Source organism: Solanum stenotomum, chromosome 12 (assembly GCF_019186545.1).
Source record: "Solanum stenotomum isolate F172 chromosome 12, ASM1918654v1, whole genome shotgun sequence".
Classification (NCBI taxonomy): Eukaryota; Viridiplantae; Streptophyta; class Magnoliopsida; order Solanales; family Solanaceae; genus Solanum; species Solanum stenotomum.
The window spans coordinates 26,157,227-26,178,415 of NC_064293.1; the positions used below are offsets into that span (position 1 = coordinate 26,157,227).

The 21,189-nt window shown below is 39.1% G+C and overlaps 1 non-coding gene across 1 annotated transcript; it reads right to left on the bottom strand.

Moving 5' to 3' along the window:
• Positions 1-20,121: 20,121 nt before the first annotated feature.
• Positions 20,122-20,228, bottom strand: LOC125849603 (small nucleolar RNA R71). Its single transcript, XR_007444679.1, has one exon. It is a non-coding gene; the product is annotated as a small nucleolar RNA R71 (small nucleolar RNA).
• Positions 20,229-21,189: the final 961 nt, after the last annotated feature.

The window sequence follows — 21,189 nt, forward strand, 5'->3', positions numbered from 1 at the left end:
GGAATGCGATTCATCTTTTTGCTCAGAGTATCACCAACCAAAACAATCAGCAGGTTCCAGTTCCTACTGATTGAAATGATGGATCAGTGGAAGCTAGGGTTCAAGATTTTGTAAGGATGAATCCGCCTGAGTTTTAAGGGTCGCAATTTGGTGAGGACCCACAAAACTTCATTGATGAGGTTAAGAAAATCTTTGAAGTGATGCAAGTGAATGGTAATGTGATGAGTCCGAGATTTGGACTCATTAAGGGCTTTATTTACAATAATTTAGTGTCCTCAAATGCTTATTTTGTGCCAATAACTGATGTAAAACCCTTGATTTCCAGGTATATGAATTGAGGAACAAAGCAACGACACTAATTTGAAAAAACGAACATAGAAAGCTAAAAGAATGAAGAAAACCAAGCATTGTCATCGCCAAGTCCACTTGGTGAGGCGCCGAATAGCTGTTTGACCGCCTAAAGTTCAACTATACCTAGCCGTGAAGGAAAGAATCAAGTTGGCGAGAGAAAGGAGTAGTCGGCAGATCGCCGAGTGGTTCCGCGATGCAATGTTTGATCACCCAAAGTTACAGACCTTGAGGATGTTGAAGGCCAAGGCAGAAGGGTGATGGAATTGACCAAAGGGCGGATCACCGAGTGGTTCAGTGAGCCTGACTTACTGCCCCAAATGGCTCTTCGCAACATATAGTTTGCTACTATAAATATATTTTTGAACATTTAGTTTAGTATCAATTGAATAGTATTGGAGTACATATTATGATTTTAAGCATTAGATGTTTTCTCTTATTTTTCCCTAAGCTTTGAAGAATCGATGTTTTTCACTTACGATAAATTGGAAGTGGGTCTTAAATATTCTTCGAATGGGAACATTATAAGGACGAAATCAATCTTACCCAGTTGATGGAAACACAATTTGGTAACAATTTTTATCTTTTTATAATGTCTAGCTAAAACCTCAATTCTTGGGGTGTGATTGTGTTATTATGGGCTGATGCAGTTTATGGGTATTGCTAATTGTTAGTTTAAATGATGTTTAGAAGTGAGTTCAATCAGTAATTGTGGTTTAATTTAAGAATTGTAGTTGCAAATGCAGTTCTACCCTTCTGTTTTTGGTTTGCTCGAGAGAGAGGTTTCAAAACTAAGCTTATTGTTTGATGGCCAATGGGTATTGGGTTGACATGGGTTAAGCTCGAGAGAGTAAATTCTAAACTCATTCCCACACATTTAGCTCGAGAGACTAAATGGAGTAAGGTGTGGGCTGGTCTTATTTTGCTTGCTTGTTGATGTTCGAGAAAAATCAACTTGATTTAGGGTAAATTTTCGAGAGAAAATTTATCCCCTCTATGGCTTAGCTTACTCACTAATATATAGCTATTTTCTAATAGTTGAAATTACCCATTTGTCTATATTATCCTATAATCGAATCATATCCCAAGAACTTGTCTCATTATCATTATTTTGTATTATTTACCACTGTTTGCAATTGATAATTCCAAACTAAAATCCCCCATTTGACATTCGTTTCACCCCCTGATTTGAATGATGTTTTTATTCGATAAATTTTATTCCTAAGACTGATTTGATCAAATTTGTACTTCCCAGTTGATTCTCAAACACGTACCACTCCTTGTGGGATTTGACCCCAACTCATTTAGTTGGGTTTTATACTGACTAGCGATCTTTGATACTTAGAATTGGATAAAGTGTCCTTGAAACGTTAAATCAAAATGGTGCCGCTGCCGGGGAGTGCTGTTGTGTGAGATTGTTTTGGTGAAGTTGATTTTTGTCCTTTGTAGTCATAGTTGAATCTACTTATTTTTAGTTTTGGTTTGTGTGTTGTTGTTTTGAAACAAAAGATATGAGTGTCAATGGAAGCAATGGTAGCCAAGTGGGCAACCAAGATGACATCGACAATCTCAATGATGTCAACGAGCCGAATGATAATGACCCTAATCTTGTGGGTGGAGTTTGTGCCATTCGCTTACCTCTGGCTGAAGGGAACACAATGTTCCAAATTACAAGAACCATGTTGCAGCTCTTGCAATTGAAAGGGTTGTTTTGTGGGTTGGCTCATGAGGATCCCCATGAGCCTATAAGGAACTTTGTTGATGTTTGCGGGCCTTTCTCATTCAAGAACATATGCCAAGAGTCAGTCCGGTTGAGGTTGTTTCCATTTTCTTTAATGGGAGAAGCATGTAAGTGGTTGACTGAATCGCCAGGAGAGTCCATCACTTCGTGGGAAGAGCTTGTCACTGCATTTCAAGTGCGATTTTTCCCTCCTTCGAAGATGATGAAACTTAGGGACAACATCTAGAGTTTCAAGCGTCTGGAGGGTGAGAAAACCATGATACTTGGCTAAGATTCAAGAAGTTGGTGCTTCAAAGCCCAACTCATTGTTTGCTCCACAATATTTTGCTGCAATACTTTTACTGAAGCCTTGATTCGGTGAACAAGAAAGTAGCTGACCAACTTTCTCTGGGAGGTTTGATGTAACAACCTTATATTATAGCAACCCATCTCTTGGATGGAATGACCAAAATTAACCGGGAATGGTACACCCGTGAAGATCAGGTCTCCCCTCTCACTTTTAAATTGACAAAGGAGCAGCTTGAGAAAGATCAAGAAAGGGACCAAAACATGGCAAAGATCATGACCCAACTTGACATTTTGTCTAAAAATGTTATGGCAGCTAGTGCTAGGAGTGTTAATTTTGTAGGTGTTGGGCGTGCAAACCCCGAAGAGGCCAAATTTGAAGTGCTGTATAACAAAGAGGTGAACTTCTTAGCCAACTGATGAGTCCGAGATTTAGGCTCATTTAAGGCTTTATTTACAATGATTTAGTATCCTGAAATGCTTAGTTTGTGCTATAACTGATGTAAAACCCTTGATTTCCATGAATATGGATTGAGGAGTGTAACGACCTGAGCCTACACCCCGGACGTCACACGGCGTACAAGACTCCAAAAAGCCTATACAAGTCTCATAACATTCATAACATATGATATACATAAATAGTGCGGAATTTAAAAGCTTTCCTTTAAATCCATAGAATCGAAAACATCATTTAAAACAGCAGAAGTCTACTTGTCTCACATGGCCATCTAAAAATATCTTCAAACAAAAGTAGGGTCATGGCCCTTTACAATAGAAAGTCTAAAAATGTCTATTACATTAAAGAAATGAACACTTGTCCTTGGATCCATGAGGACATACCACAAGTCTTGGAAGAACTCAACTCACTTGCCGGAACATATACTTGGTAAAAATAATGAAATATGGGTTAGCACATCTAATGTACTAAGTATGATAGCCATGCAAAAATCATGCTTAAAAAGGACATTTTATTTGGAAATCATGCTTTATGCCAATTTGAGAAAACTTCATGAACATAAGTATATGAGGAATAAGATACAATGTAACCAACACACAAGTCATTTCATCACATTTAGTTTTCACCTTAAGTAATCTGAAGCTATATTTTGTGCAATGTATGAATAGCGTCCGATACCACCATCCACACTAAGTACCACATTAGGCCACCAAAAGTGAACTTACCATTCTTCCTTTTCATCATTAGACAATACTCATACATAAGGAACATAAACATTTCATAAGTCATAACAAGGAAGTAACTCATAATATAATCCAAGTGTAGCATGCATCATCATATTAAGCATTAAAGTCAACATTCTTCATTAGCTTTCTTTTGAGGACATTCTTTCATTTACATAAAGACATTAGAGAATCACACCATAGCCTCTCAAAGCCTACTCGTGCAATGCATGGATGGCATCCCATACTACAACCCACACTTCATAAAACCTCTCAAGTAACTATATCACGTATCTCACATGATAGGAATAAGATTTAACCGACATAGACCATGTGAGCTTGACATGGAATTCGGTGTCATAAGCCCACACCGTAAAGAGTTGCTCTACTTGCCTAGGGTAGGACCGGTAACATTTTATCCTAGGTGAATCCACTAGCTAATAACCTATGTGGGCACATAGTTATGGGATAAGAAATATGTTCATTGAAACCCGGCCTAACATTGGGAGAGCTTCCATCTTACCATATCCACTCGGTGCTTAGCCTCCATTCCCATAGAGCATTTCATTAGTTTAACATTGTTACACATGAAAGGGTGCCATAAGCCTACCAATTCAAGATACATTATTTAACACATGAAAGGGTGCCATAAGCCTACCGATTAAAGCTACATTATTAGGATAGCTCATGGAATCCTCATGAAAAGGTGACCTAGGCCTACCGATTCAAGGTTCATCATTAACATTTATGGATGGGTGTCATAACCCTAAGGATCCCAAAGTTTATTAATATCATTCATGGAAGGATGCCATAAGCCTACCGATCCCAATGTACATTATTATCATGCATGGAAGGGTGCTATAAGCCTACCGATCCAAGATTCAACAATCAACAATACTTTCCTTTATACAAGAAGAGGATGCATAAGCCTACCAATTCAAGATATACATTACATTGAAGAACCATTCACACTCTATCATCGACATTCATAAGTGCAAAATTGAGAATGACCATTCAATAGTAGTACAAATACATTATAAACATGATCATATAACTTTTATTGGAATCATAAACATTTACATAACATCATACCCATACATTAACCTCCATGAAAGTTCCCTACAAGACTATGAATCACCATTCACCAACATATCTTAGAATACCACAATTAGGCATGCACAATGATGTAATTCAATAATCTAAATCAATTTACGCATAATCCATCAACATACTTCCATAATTAATCAACCCAAGTCACAAATATCCAATTTACTAATTTAGGGGAAAACAAGGGTTCATGGGGAAATTCATTATAAATAATCATAAATACATCAATTCATTGATAAATCATCAAATATAAACCCTTGAAAATGTTTTTGAATTGAACCCATGCTTAGATTGAAAACCCTACTTTTGGGTAAATTTGGAACTTGAAATCATGTTTTGGAATTGGATCCTTGAATGAAACTAAACCAAGGATGAAGATTTTCATACCTTAATGGAGTTTTCCTCTAGATTTGGGAAGAAACACTATGAATCATCAAGCCCTAGACCCCACTTCTTCTTCTTCTTCTTTTTCTTCTTTGGGAACATGTAGAGAGAGAATTTTTGAGAGGAAGAACTCTTTTGATTTGACTTGGGTTTTGGAGAATAAAGGAGTAAATGAAGTGTTTTATGACTTAAAACTATTTATATAAGTGAACTAAAACAATTTAAAACGACCCCAAACAATAACTAATTAATTAGGAAATTATATAAAGAGCCTCAACTTAGGCAGCCCCGTCGAGGGACCACGACCATCTATACGGCCTATCTAGGGGACCACGGATCATGGTGGTACACGTGGTCCCTTGGGCAGTAGCCTCCTCCAACTTGCTAACTTCACACGAGGCCAAGGCATGACCACGAGACCTCCCACGATCTGTGGTCAAGACTACGCAAAGGTCGTGGTCTTGAGGGAGTGTCAAGGCTTCCAAGCCTTGCCTCCAAATGCCTAAAGGACCTTCACGACCACCCTTCTCACCTCATATAGTGCACCACGGCCCATGGTCCCTTGACTTGTAGCACCCTTAACATCACCCAACTACCATGAACAAGACTCTACTCGACGTAGCTTGTGAGACATCAATTCTAAAAACCATTCAAAAATCTTGTGCCCTGATACCATGTTTGTAACGACCCGAGCCTACACCCCAGACGTTACATGACGTAGAAAACTCCGAAAAGACTTATACAAGCCTCATAGTATTCATACCATTTGATAAATAGAAATAGTGCAGAATTTAAAAACAATTCTTTAAATCCATACAATCGAAAACATTATTTAAGACAGCGGAAGTCAAATTGTCTCACATGGCCATCTTAAAATATCTTGAAACAAAAGTAGGGTCACGATCCTTTACAATAAAAAGTCTAAAAATGTCTATTACATGAACGAAATGAACACTTGTCCTCGGATCCATGAGAACATACCACAAGTCTTGGAAGAACTCAATCTAATCTTCAACTAGAAGAACTCACCTCACTTGCCGAAACCTACACTTGGTAAAAATGAAGAAATATGGGTTAGCACATTTAATGTACTAAGTATGATAGGCATGCAAAAACCATGCTTAAAAGAATATTATATTTGGAAATCATGGTTTATGCCAATTTGAGAAAACTTCATGAACATAAGTATAACCGGCAATACAACGTAAGCAACATACAAGTTATTTCATCACATTTAGGTTTCACCTTAAGTAACCCTAAGCACTTTGTGCAATGTATGAATAGTGTCCCATACCACCATCCACACAAAGTACAACATTAAGGCCACCAAAAGTGAACTTACTATTCTTCCTTTTCATCATTATACAATACTCATACATAAAGAACATAAACATTTCATAAGTCATAACAAGGAATTAATGCATAATACAATCCAAGTGTAGCATACATCATCACATTAAGCATTAAAGTCAACATTCTTCATTATCTTTCTTTTGAGCACATTCTTTCATTTACATAAAGAGATTAGAGAATCACACCATAGCCTCTGAAAGCCTACTCGTGCAATGCATGGATGGCATCCCATACTACCACCCACACTTCATAAAACCTCTTAAGTAACTATAGCACGTATGTCACATGATTGGAATAAGCATTAACCGACATAAACCATGTGAGCTTGACATGGAATCCGGTGTCATAAACTCACACCGTAAAAAGTTGGTCTAATTGCCTAAGGTAGGACTGGTAACATTTTAGCCTAGGTGAATCCACTACCTAATAACCTATGTGGGCATATATTTATGGGATAAGAAAGATATTCATTGAAACCCGGCCTAACATTGGAATAGTTTCAATCTTACCAAATCCACTCGGTGCTTAGCCTCCATTTCCACTGAGCATTTTATTAGTTTAACAACATTACACATGAAAGGGTTCCATTAGCCTACCGATTCAAGATACATTATTTAACACATGAAAGGGTGCCATAAGACTACCGATGCAAGGTACATTATTAGGATAGCTCATTGAAGCCCCATGAAAGGGTGCCCTAGGCCTACCGATTCAAGGTTCATCAATAACATTTATGGAAGGGAACAATAAACCTAGTGATCCCCAAAGTTCATTAATATCATTGATGGAAGGGTTTCATAAGCCTACCGATCCCAATGTACATTATTATCATGCATGGAAGGGTGCTATAAGCCTACCGATCCAAGATTCAACAATCAACAATACTTTCCTTTATACAAGAAGAAGATGCGTAAGGCTACCAAATAAATATATACATTACAGTGAAGAACCCCTCACATTGTATCATAAATATTCATAAGTGCAAAATTGAAAATGACCATTCAATAGTAGTACAAATACATTATAAACATGATCATATAACTTTTATTGGAATCATAAACATTTACATAACATCATACCCATACATTAACCTCCATGAAAGTTCCCTACAAGACTATGAATCACCATTCACCAACATATCTTAGAATACCACAATTAGGCATGCACAATGATGTAATTCAATAATCTAAATCAATTTACGCATAATCCATCAACATACTTCCATAATTAATCAACCCAAGTCACAAATATCCAATTTACTAATTTAGGGGAAAACAAGGGTTCATGGGGAAATTCATTATAAATAATCATAAATACATCAATTCATTGATAAATCATCAAATATAAACCCTTGAAAATGTTTTTGAATTGAACCCATGCTTAGATTGAAAACCCTACTTTTGGGTAAATTTGGAACTTGAAATCATGTTTTGGAATTGGATCCTTGAATGAAACTAAACCAAGGATGAAGATTTTCATACCTTAATGGAGTTTTCCTCTAGATTTGGGAAGAAACACTATGAATCATCAAGCCCTAGACCCCACTTCTTCTTCTTCTTCTTTTTCTTCTTTGGGAACATGNAATGACCATTCAATAGTAGTACAAATACATTATAAACATGATCATATAACTTTTATTGGAATCATAAACATTTACATAACATCATACCCATACATTAACCTCCATGAAAGTTCCCTACAAGACTATGAATCACCATTCACCAACATATCTTATAATACCACAATTAGGCATGCACAATGATGTAATTCAATAATCTAAATCAATTTAGGCATAACCAATCAACATACTTCCATAATCAATCAACCCAAGTCACAGACATCCAATTTAGTAATTTGGGGAAAAACATGGGTTCATGGGGAAACTAATTGTAAATCATCATAAATACATCAATTCATTCATAAATCATCAAATATAAACACTTGGAAACGTTTTTGAATTGAACCGATGGTTAGATTGAAAACTCTACTTTATGGGTAAATTTGGAACTTGAAATCTTGTTTTGGAATTGGCTCCTTAAATGAAACTAAATCAAGGATGAAGACTACCATACCATTATTGGAGTTTTCCACTAGATTTGGGAAGAAACAATTTGAATCATCAAGCCCTTGCCCCCACTTCTTGTTCTTCTTATTTGGGGAACTTATAGAGATAATTTTTTAGAGGAAGAACTCTCTTGATTTGATTTGGGTTTTGGAGAATAAAGGAGTAAATGAAGTGTTTTATGACTTAAAACTATTTATATAAGTGAATTAAAACAATTAAAAATGACCCCAAACAATAACGAATAATTAGGAAATTACATAAAGACCCTCAACATAGGCAGCCCCATCCATGGACCACGACCATCTATACGGCCCGTCTATGGGACCACGGGTCGTGGTGGCGCCCGTGGTCCCTTGGGCGGTAGCCTCCTCCAACTTGCCAACTTCCCACAAGGCCAAGGCATGAACACGAGACCTCCCACAATCCGTGGTGAAGGACGTGGTGTGAGGCAGTGTCAAGGCTTCCAAGCCTTGCCTTCACACGCGTAAGGGACCTTCACAACCACCCTTCACGCCCCGTTAAGGTCACCACGACCTATGGTCCCTTGACTAGTAGCACCCTCAACATCACCCAGCTAGCATGAAACTAAGACAACCCCACGAGCCTTCCCATGGCCCATGGTCATAACCACGACCCGTGAAGTGGATTGTGGGCACACTGCCTTGCTAACCACGGGTGGCACCACGACTTGTGATGGCCACCACATGTCGTGAAGAACTTTGGGGTCATGGTAGGAAGTGGCTAGGCTTAGTTTTAGGCAGCCTTGGCCCCCTAGCCATGACCTTCATCCTAAACCCTTAGCCCCTGCCCTTAACCTTTGATGTTAACCCTCACGTTTAGGCTCTATTTCAACCTACTAGTTTTCCAGGTCATTACAAGGAGAAAAGAAAGGACACTAATTGGCAAAGAGGAAAGAAGCAAGCTAAAAGAATGTAGAAAATCAAGCCTGATGATCGCTGAGATCACTCGACGTGTCGCCTCAGTGCTCCTCTATCGCCTAAAGTTACATAAATCTGAGGATGGATTAGGGGTAACTTTGGTGTGCAGCAGTTCCATTTGGCATGTCACCGAGAACATCGGCGAAGGATGATCTCATCACTAAAAGTCCCGATGGAAATCCAAATAAGTGGTGATGGGTTATTTAAAAGGTAAAATGGCGAATTGCGGAATGAAATGGCGATCCCAATCTGGTTTGCCTAAATTTACAATGGCTGGACTAAGAGGCTTAGAAGAATTAAGGCGAGACTAAGGACGATCGATGATTCGCCAAATGGTTGGTGAAACCTGACTTTCCTCGCCGATTAGTCCAAGAGAGAGAAAGTATTCAGAAACGGGAGGAACAAAAGATTGAGCGCAAAAACATTTCCATTGTAGATTTCAAGTGATTTTAGCAAGGTTTTTCATTCGAATTTTGTAATAGAGAAGATTTTGGTAAAGTTTAACTTTTGAATTTCATTTACCCAACTTTGGAAAACGTGGAAGGCATTGCATTTCCTCTTTTTACCTAGCTATGACCAATTGTTGCATTTGACTAAGTGGGTGTCATCAATTAGTGAATCGAGGTGTTAATGTGAAGTGGATCTGAATTATTATTGTGGTTTAAATTTACTGTTGCATGGTTAGTGCAATATAGATTAGAGTTTTGTGCTTGCTCGAGAGAGAAGTATAGAACCAACGTGATAATTTGGCATCCTTAGTAGTGGGTCATTGTGGTTTCAGCTTGAGAAAGTGAAACTCAAGATTCAACCTTTGTGTCTAGCTTGAGAGAGTAGACTTGATGAGAAAGTTAGGTGGGCGTCTTATGGCTAGTGTTGAAGTTCGAAAGAATTAATAAAAAATAAGGTAATATTTCAAGAGAAAATTGCTTTACTTATAACCTATATTATCCACCACAAATTGACATTGTTGGTAATGATGTTCACGCATTATGTTGAATGTAATAGTTTGTTAGTCAACCCCCCAAATGTTTCCTTGTTATTTTATTGTTTCGGTTTGAGTGTTGAAGTGGTCTAGTAACTACATCTTGGAATTTGAATTGTAAACTCTAGAGTGTGGTGGTTGTTCAGCTAAAAAGGTTATTGCTATACATTCATATTTGAATTCAAAAGAAAGCTACTCTCTGTGGGATCGACCCCAACTCATGTAGTTGGGTTTATACTAATTTACGACCATTGACGCTTAGAATTAGATAAAGTGTCTTTGAAACGTTAATCAAAAAAGCGCCGCTGCCGAGGAGTGATGAGTCCACGATTTGGACTTATTTAGGGCTTTATTTGGATAGATTTAATGTCCTCAAATGCTTATATTGTGAAAATAACTGATGTAAAGCCCTTGATTTCCAGGTGTTTGGATTGAGGAGCAAAGTATGGACACTAATTTGCAAAAAGGAACGAAGTGAGCTGAAAGAATGAAGATATGAAGGCCTGATGATTGCCTAATCCGTTGGGCGAGTCACCTAAAGGCCTTTTAACCGCCTAAATTTCCAGTGTGCCAAGCGTTGAAGGAGATAATCAATTTGGCGATAAAAATGAGCAGTCAATGAGTTGCCGAGTGGTTCCAAAATGCAGTGTTGGATCTCGCAAAGGTACAAAACTTGAGGATGCTGAAGGCCAAAGTGGAAAGGTGATGGAACTGACCAAAGGGCAGATCGCCGAGCTGATTGGCGGTCCCGACTTACTGCGCCGAATGGTCATTCGTAACATATTATTGGCGACTATAAATACATTTTCAAACATTATGTTTAGTATCAAAATTTTATTCTGAACATTCTTTAGAGTAATTTTTGAGTTTGAACTCTGAGTATTGAGACTTAATTTCCTTAGCTTTGAAGAATTGAAGTTTTCTATTTCTGAAAAATTGCAAGTAGGTCTTTGAGATTCTTTAATTTGGACCTTTGTAAAGATGAAATTAATCTTACCCAGTTGATGGAAACAGAATTTGTTAACGATTTTTATCTTTTTATGATGTCTAGCTAAAACCCCTATTATTGGGCTGTGATTATGTGATTATGCGTTCATTTAGCTGATGGGTATTGCTAATTGTTAGTTTAAATATTGTTTAGAAGTGATTTCAATCATTAATTGTGGTTAAAATTAAAGGATTGTAGTTGCAAATGCAGTCCTACTTTCATGTTTTTGGCTTGCTTGAGAGAGTCTTTAAAACCATTATTATTGAATTGATGGGTTGTGGGTATTGGGTTGTCGTTGGTTCAGCTCGAGAAAGTGAATCCTAAACCCTTTTTCACACATTCAGCTCGAGAGAGTGAATGGACTAAGGCGTAGGTTGTTCTTATTTGCTTGCTTGTTGGTGTTCGAGAGAAACTGACTTGATTCGAGGTAAATTGTTTGAGAGAAAGTTTACCTCCTCTATAGTCTAGCCCATTCACTAATTTACAACTATTTACTAACAAATGCAATTACCCATTTGTCTACATTAGTCCATAATCGAATCACATCCCAAGAAACCGTCTCATTATTGTTATGTTATAATATTTGTTGCTGTAGTAGTTGATAATCACAATCAAAACCCCCATGTTATTTGACAGTAGTGTCACCCCTAATTTGAATTATGTTTTTATTCTATAATGTTTATTCCTATGATTGACTTGAGCATATTCGTACTTTGTTGTTGATTCTCAAACACGTACCACTCCCTGTGGGATTTGACCCCGACTTATTTAGTTAAGTTATATTACCGACTAATGTTCATTGACACTTAGAATTGGATGAAGTGTCTTGATACGTGAAATCAAAATGGCTCTTCTGCCGGGGAATGGTGTTGTTTGAGAATTTTTAGTTAAGTTGAATTTTGTACTTGCTAGTCATAGTTGAATCTACTCACTTGTAGTTGTGGTTTTCAAGTTGTTTGCTTAGAACAGAAGGAATGAGCATTTCTTGTAGCAACAATGACCAAATGGACTTTTCTCCTTTGAGGACGGTGATTCTTAGGGATAACATCCTACGTTTCAGACAATTGGAGGGACATCCAATCCATGACATGTGGCTGAGATTCAAGGCCCTACTGCAGCAGTGCTCAACTCATGGAATTCCAGATAAGATGCTTCTGGAATGCTTCTATAGGCCCAGAAAATAGAATAGCGGCTGACCAAATCTCTCCATGTGGTCTCATCCGGCTGCCTTATGCTATAGCAACCCAACTCCTTGATCACATGGCCAAGACCAACAAGGAGAAAGAAAAAGACCAAGAATTGGCCACATTGTTGACTCAGCTAGATGTCTTGGCAAAGAATGTCATGGAATTGGAGGTAGTGTCCAAAAGGAAGGCATGTACATCCCCCCCTCACGAGCATCGAAGGAAGACGAAGCAAGAGGGTGGGAAAATTGAAGAATTCCTCTCACTCATTCTACACAAGGTGGAAGAGCACGACAGAGTGTTGAAGGAGATCAGAGAAAATGTCTTGATGCTAAATAAGATGACAACCTCGCATTCCATGTTTATTCAACTACTAGTGTCCTAAATGGACCAAGTGTTGTCTTGTATGTACCCAAAGCCAAAAAAGGGATTACCTTATGACATTGAGGCAAGCCCTATGAATGAAACTTGAGTAGAGACTTGTGTCATGCCACAACGATAACTAAGACGCTTCTTGAGAGGCAACCTAAGGTTTTATCATTTTATTTTAGAAATAATTGGATGTTGATTTTGTAGGTTGAAGTGTGGAATGTTTTTGAAAAGTGCAGATTGGTGAGCCAAAAGTCCAATTGGTGCATCACCGAAGAGGTCCGCGAGCCCGACTTGGACCACCATTGGACTCAAGACATTTTGAAATTGGAGTCTGTAAAACTCGGCGCGCCAAGGAGAAACTTGGAGAATCACCAATCAGGTCGGCGATCACGACTTAGTCCACCGTTTGGACCCCCACATTAATTGGAGATCCTGTAGAACTCGGAGAAGTAAGTGCCCACTCGGCGTGTCGTCGAGTGGGTCGGTGAACAAAAGTTATGTCACCGAATGGGGGAGAACTGGACGGTTTTTAAAGGCCAAAGGTTTAAACTTTCAAACTCTTTCATTTTCCCTCACTTTTAAACTTCCCAAAATCACACCCGCACATTAGTATTCTATATTTTTTGTGTTTTTACCGCATTTTAGTCGTCAAGTGTGTGTTCGGTCTTGGATATCATTGCCGCCTAGCTTTTTAAAATTTTAATTGACATAAAAGGTTGGTTTTCTGAACCATGAACTTACTTTTAGCGAATTTTAAACATTTGCAATTGATTTTATCTTAGTGATGTGTGATGGGCCTCTCTGATCATAATTGTATGCTTGTGTGCCTATTTTAATTGAAATATCATGCCTATAATTCCTTTAGTGTTAAATTCCCAAATTTCTTGTGCCTTAAAAGTGATTGAAATTGTTGGGTGTTCTTAAATGATTGTTGGGTCTAGTCGCGTGAAGTCTAAGTAACCCGCATTTGTGCCAAATGCCATATTTTGCCCAATGATGGAGCGGTTGACGTCATTCTTAAGGGAAAAACTAGTTAAATGGCCAAATTTGGCCAAACCAGGAAAAGTCTGACTATCCCGGAGGCATGGGTGTAGTGGGTATTAGTCTAATTATAGGAGTGCATGTTTTTATTTTGTTTTCAGAGGCTGCGGGGTTGAATTTGGAAGCCAGGGTTGAAAGTGGGCACATTGGGTTGTTTGGCGAGCTAGGTCGAGCTCGCTGAATCACTCGGCGGTTCGCCGAAGATCCCTTGATTTTCTTTAATTTTATGCTTAATCTTGATTTGGGTTTTGTAACTTTCGGCGAGAAGCCTAAGTTTGCCGAGTGCACTCGGTGACTAGCCGAAAGTCTTCCTTGATCGCCCTTTTTTGCTCCCCTAACCCTTAAAATGCATTGTGTGTTTTGGTGGGCTAGTCCTTTCTCGCCGAATGTTGTCGGCGATTCACCAAAACACCCTTCACATCGCTAACATGCTAATATTTTATGGGATTTTTGAGCCAATCCTTTTGGCGAGCCCGATCTAGCTCGCCAAAGAGATTCGGCGACTCAGGGACTGGTTCGGCGAGTCTGTCTGCAACTATTTTTTTGTGCATTTGATTGAACTGCTTCTAATTATTTTTGATGTTTTTTCAGACATGGCTAGACCTAAAGTGTCCAGTAGAGACATGCCACCCCATAAGACGACCAAAGGTAGAGAAATCAACGAGGATGAAGCTGCAACCAAGGGTAAGGCCACAAACTTCCCACAACAGGTGGGAAGGGAAAAATAAAAGGGAAGGCATCTGCACTACATCACCGGAGGCTAGCTCCGACAGTGACAAAATTTATGCTACTCACCTCACCAACTATGAAAGTGAGGGTGAGCACCAGGAGCATCAGGCTGCAACTTCTGAGCCTTAGGATGATCTACTAGAAGCCTAGAGAGCGGAGCTATGCTGAAAGAGGTTGAATGAACCGTCTAAGATCAGGATTCCCCAAGCCACCACTACTTCTTCTGCTTTAGAATAGGCTATGGTTCATGTTCCAGTGGTACAAGGCCCTCCTTTTAAGTCTACAAACAAACTGACGACTGAGGGGCTGCAGATACTCATTGAAGAATAGAGGTTGTCCATTGAAGGAGTCATCGACAGATATCTAGAGATTATGAGCTTCCTGAAGTTCCACAAATTCCTTCTCTTCACTAATCCCCGTGGCTCGTACTTTTCGAGTTGGGTCAGAGAATTCTACAGTGCTTACAGTGCCTTGATACCACAAGGGAAGAAGCCGGCAGCCAAATTCAAGTCGGTTGACTATGTGGTTGTCAAAGGCCGGAAGGTGACTGTGATAGTGATGCTATCAATGCCATCTTTGGTGTTTCAACGTGGATTTATGACGATTGCCAACATATGATCAAGACAAAGACACTAGAAAACATGAAAAAGTGGTTGGCTCCGTGAATATCATATTGTACTCCCTAATGGTTTGAGGTTGGAGCACCTATCAAGAATAAGGATCTAAACAGAGCTGCAAGGTTCTGGTTTAGCTTCATCAACAATACCATTCTGCCATCTCAGAATAAGTCAATTCTCCGCCATGCCAAGGCAGCATGTCTGGGTTGCATCATTGATGAGACGAGGATAAAACTGGGATGATTATGGCATAGGAGTTGGTCATGCAGGCCAAGCAACGCCAGACTTCACTCCCTTTTCTAGTGTTGGTCACCGAGTTGTGCAGACGAGCTCGGGTGCCTATTGATGAGAAGAAGGATGTTGAAGTGATTCGCCCATCTTCTACTGATATACGAAGGATCGAGGCAGAATACTTGAAAGATGAAGCAGAGAAGAAGAAGGCAGCCGCGGTGGACTCTTCCCCGGTTGTGGATACAAACACATTACCTACAGAGGTACCTTTGCCTACTTCGGCCCCTGGGCCTTCAAGTATCTCTGGTGTTGTTCCTTATGATACTTCCAGTTCCTCTACTGCTTTATTGCCTCCCAGATCTGGTACTACTGCTGCTACCTCCCGACCCCTGCTCTCTCAGGATGCATTGCTACGGATGGGGCATCTAGCCCATTCTGCTGATCACCGTGCCGACATACTTGAGGCCACCATTCTGAGCATGATTCTGACAGCCCTTGCGGATGATGTTACACCCTTGAGTGCTACCATTGATGCCCTTGCAGCTATGATAGCGGTGTGCGAGTGTGGCCAAGGGGCCACCGAGGAGTTGACGACTCTAAAGGTCGCTATTGCTGCACTGAGAAGAGATGTAGCCTAGCTGAAGTCCACTAACATGTCTATGATTTTCGGGACTTTGGAGATCCCAAATGTGCCAGTTGAGCCAAATATGCCTCCGACTACCACCGGAGATGATGTTCGAGTTGAGGAGGCAGCTGATCCCGAGTCTGAGGAAGAGACAGATGAGGAGATGTTTGGGGTTGATGAGAAGGTTTCTTACGAGGGCCTTACAGAGACTTAGGAGGCCATGGTAGACGCATGTGTGCAAACTTCATAGGCAGATACGCCTTTGGCTGACCCTAGTGGAGCTGGTGGTATTATTGATGTGACTCCAGGAACTGAGACCCAGGTTTAGAGTGTTACACCGGACACTGATGGCCCAGGTTTAGAGTGTTACACCAGGCACTGATAACTCGACAGACGGAGCGACTGTTTAGACATGATTCCTTTTTACCTCCCTCTCTGTCTTATTTTTATTGACTTTTGGATATTTTACTTGTGTTTGAGGACAAATAGCTTTTGTTTTGTGGTTGGATGAGGCCCACCTTTGGTGACTATTATTTTGTTTATATATTTGGGTTTTGTGCTATTGATTGTGTTTTGGCACTGTATTTTGTGGATGCTTGAGCTTGTGGCTCCTTATTTTAATTGTAAATGGTTTTTGACCCGGTTTGAAAAATTTTGTGCCACCTCTTGTTTGTGTTTGAATGTGGTTGTTTTCTTGCAAATTCGAGTATCGGTCTTGATCAATACTGATGACTTGAATAGTGCTCATAATCGAACAAAAATGAATGTGTGTCTACGATGAGGCCTAATGAAGTTGCATATGCAATATGTCTACTTTTCACATATAGTTGTGACAAGCCGGTTAACAAATTGAGTCTCTTGTGATGAACATTGCACACCAGCAAAAGTGTGGAGTCTTGTTTGACATTGGTGTCAATGCCTTGTGTGATGAGCTTACCGTGAACCATGTGTGATGACACCTAGAATTTGCACTGTTGTTCCGGTTAACTAAGTAATGCAACCTCCTGAAATGATATTAGGCAATAATTTTAAAGAGTGAAACAATTTGACATTATACCTCTTTTGTGGCCTACCTTGTGAGTGTGTGAACTTCACTTGAACACCTTTTGAGCCTTAGCCTTTCCTTGGAAGAAACTTGATGAAATTGTAACCTTTCTTTATCCATTCACCCTTAATCTTCATGAGATGTGGTTTCTGTGAATAGCCAACTTAGGCCAAAAGCCTAAGTTTGGGGTGTGGTTAAAATAGTTAAATCTAGAAGTGCAAAGAAGTCCCCTTTACCCATGGTTTTGAAAAAAATGGAACCCCTCCATATAAAAAAATGTGAAAAAATAAAAATGAAAAAGTTTGAAATAAAGTTGTGAAACTGCAAAGAAAATGGGGTGTCCGATATTCTATGGAAAGTGAATAATGGGGTGACCTATGAGCAAAAATAAGAATGAGGAGAAATAAATGAAGTGCCGTTCATACCACATTTCATAAGGATAGAATCCACTGAGCCTACATGACCATACCTTAACACTCAGTCCCATTACAAGCCTTGAAAACATCTTTTTAATCTTGAGTGAGCTGAAACAAGTGTAAATTGGAAAATAAGGGCAAACCTATGGATGAAATCAAGGATTGTGTTCATATTTGTGAGTGTGAATGTTGATTGTGATTCCGAAGCTTTAAATTGTTGAACCATTATGTGTGAATATGGAATCATTCTTTGCGTGAGGTTATTTAAGCACCTTTGTTGAGCTTGATTTTGCTTTTGAAGCAAGTAGTGTGAGAGTAAGTTGAGTCTCTTTGTCTGCATTCATGATTGAGTCTTGTGTAGCACTATTTGAGACATCTTTTTTGAACTGTTGAACTTGAGTTTTACTTGAGGACAAATAAAAGTTTAAGTTGGGGATGTTGATGAGTCCACGATTTGGACTCATTAGGGCTTTATTTGGATAGATTTAGTGTCCTCAAATGCTTATTTTGTCCAAATAACTGATGTAAAACCCTTGATTTCCAGGTGTTTTGATTGAGGAACAAAGCATAGACACTAATTTTCAAAAAGGAATGAAGTGAGCTGAAAGAACAAAGAAATGAAGGTCTGGTGATCGCCTAATCCATTGGGCGAGTCGCCTAATGGCCTTTTGACCCCCTAAAGTTCCAGTGTGCCAAGCCCTGAAAGAGAAAATGAATTTGGCGATAGAAAGGAGTAGTCGGCGAGTCGCTGAGTTGTTCCGTGATGTAGTGTTAGATCGCCCAAAGTTATAGAACTTGAGGATGCTGAAGGCCAAAGCGGAAAGGCGATTGAACTGACCAAAGGGAGAATCATCGAGCTGATCGACAATCTCGACTTACTGCGCCGAATGGTCCTTCGCAACATATTTTTGGCGACTATAAATACATTTCCAAACATTATGTTTAGTATCAAAATTTTATTTTGAACATGCTTTAGAGTAATTTTTGAGTTTGAACTCTGAGTATTGAGACTTAATTTCCTTAGCTCTGAAGAATTGAAGTTTTCAATTTTTGAGAAATTGGAAGTGGGTCTTTGAGATTCTTCAATTTGGACCTTTCTAAAGACGAAATTAATCTTACCTAGTTGATGGAAACAAAATATGGTAACGATTTTTATGTTTTTATGATGTTTAGCTAAAACCCGGATTCTTGGGGTGTGATTATGTTATTATTTGTTGATTTAGCTGATGGGTATTGCTAATTGTAAGTTTAAATGTTGTTCAGAAGTGATTTCAATAATTAATTGTGGTTAAAATTAAAGGATTGTAGTTTCAAATGCAATCCTACCTTCGTGTTTTTGGCTTGCTGGAAAGAGAGGTTTTAAAACCAAGATTATTGAATTGATGGTGTGTAGGTATTGGGTTGTCATGGGTTCAGCTCGAGAGAGTCAATCGTAAACCCTTTTCCACACATTCAGCTCGAGAGAGTGAATGGACTAAGGCGTAGGCTGTTCTTATTTGCTTGCTTGTTGGTGTTCGTGAGAAACCTACTTGATTCGGGGTAAATTGTTTGAGAGAAAGTTTACCTCCTCTAAAGTCTAGCGTATTCACTAATTTACAACTATTTACGAACAATTGCAATTACCCATTTGTCTACATTAGTCCATAATCAAATCACATCCCAAGAACCTATCTCATTATTGTTATTTTATAATATTTGTTGCTGTAATAGTTGATAATTACAATCAAAACCCCCCTGTTATTTGACATTAGTGTCACCCCTGATTTGAATTATGTTTTTATTCGATAATGTCTATTCCTATGATTGACTTAGCATATTCGTACTTTCTTATTAATTCTCAAACACATACCACTCCCTGTGGTGTTCAACCCCAACTCATTTAGTTGGGTTATATTACTAACTAGCGATCGTTGACACTTAGAATTGGATGAAGTGTCCTGATATGTGAAATAATGGAGTAGCATTGTTTAGAATTCTTTTATTGAAGGTTTGACTTGTTAATTTTTCGGTCGTAGTTGAATTCATTTAGACTACATTGTATTAGTGTTGGTTGGACTTAATAGAAGTTAAAATGAGTGAGGAAGAAGTAAATGGCAGCCTAGCAAGCCCTCGAGATGGTATCGAGGATGTTAAAAGTATGTACAATCCAACCCAATCGGGTGAAATGGGTGCAATTTGCCTCCCATCAGTTGATGAGAATGCAACTTTTGAGGTCACTAGCACAACTGTTCAGCTCCATCAAATGAGGAGACTCTATGGAGGGCTTGATCATGAAGATCCACATGAGCATGTAAGGAATTTCATATAGGTGTGCAGCCCATTTTTGTTCAAGAATATTTCACAAGAGTCAATCCGGCTCAGGTTATTTCCACTATCTTTGACGGGGGAGGCTAGCAAGTGGCTGGTGGAGTTACCAAGAAATTCCATCACATCATGGGATGAGCTAATTATGGCATTCAATGCAAGATTCTTTCCCATATCGAAGATGATGAAACTCAGAGATAACATTCAATATTTTAAGCGATTAGAAGGTGAACCCATCCACGAAACATGGGTGAGGTTCAAGAAACTCTTACTCCAATGCCCAACTCACGGGCTACCAAACAATTTGATACTCCAATATTTTTATCGGAGTCTTGATTCGGTTAGTAAAGGAGTGGCTGACCAATTGGTTCGAGGTGGAATAATGTTGCAGTCATTTGAGGTGGCTTCATTTCTTCTTGATGAAATGACGAAAATAAATCAAGCTTGGTACACTCAAGAAGATCAAGTCTCTCTTTTTTTGTTTTTGAATGACACACGAGCAACTTGATAAGGAAAAAGAAAGGGATGAGAACATTAAGAAGATGCTGACCCAAATGGAGCTACTACAAGGTCATATGTTGGAGAATGTGGGAAAGCCTAAGGGAACAAGTGGAGTGTTTAGAGTTAAGGAGGGTTCTTTCTCTATTTATTCAAAGCCGGGGGAGAATCAAGGTTGGAATACCAAGAGATATGAGGAGGGTTTCCACCAGCGCTATTTACAGTGTGGTGGGAATCAGCGTTGGAACTATCACAAGGGGGAAGAGCAAAGAAGATACTATCAAGATTGGGTTGAGCAAATAGAATATTGGAAAAGGGAGGATGACCACGAAGAGGACCACACTCAATTGAGTAAGAACCCAAAGTCGAAATGGAGTGCAAGTAGTCCTCGGGTGAATGATTAGATGTCAAGCATCCTTGATAAAGTTGAACGTTCGGATGATTTGTTAAAAGGGATGAAAGATGATTTTCATCATTAAACAATAAAGTGAACTCTCACGCAGATGCAATTAAGATACTTGAAGGTCAGTTGAGTTTACTTTAAGCTCAATTGAAACCAAAAATGACAATGAAAGATGATGATAGAGGGCTGGTTGTGGTTACTCGTAGCGGGAAGGTATCAATAGCTGATGTGATGGGCAATGAAGAAGCTCAAATGCATGAAGAAGACAAAGGTATAGAGGAAGAAGAAATACCTATCCATCAAAGCATTGCCAAAGGTCCACAAAAAATGTGGAGAAACACAATCCAATCCCAA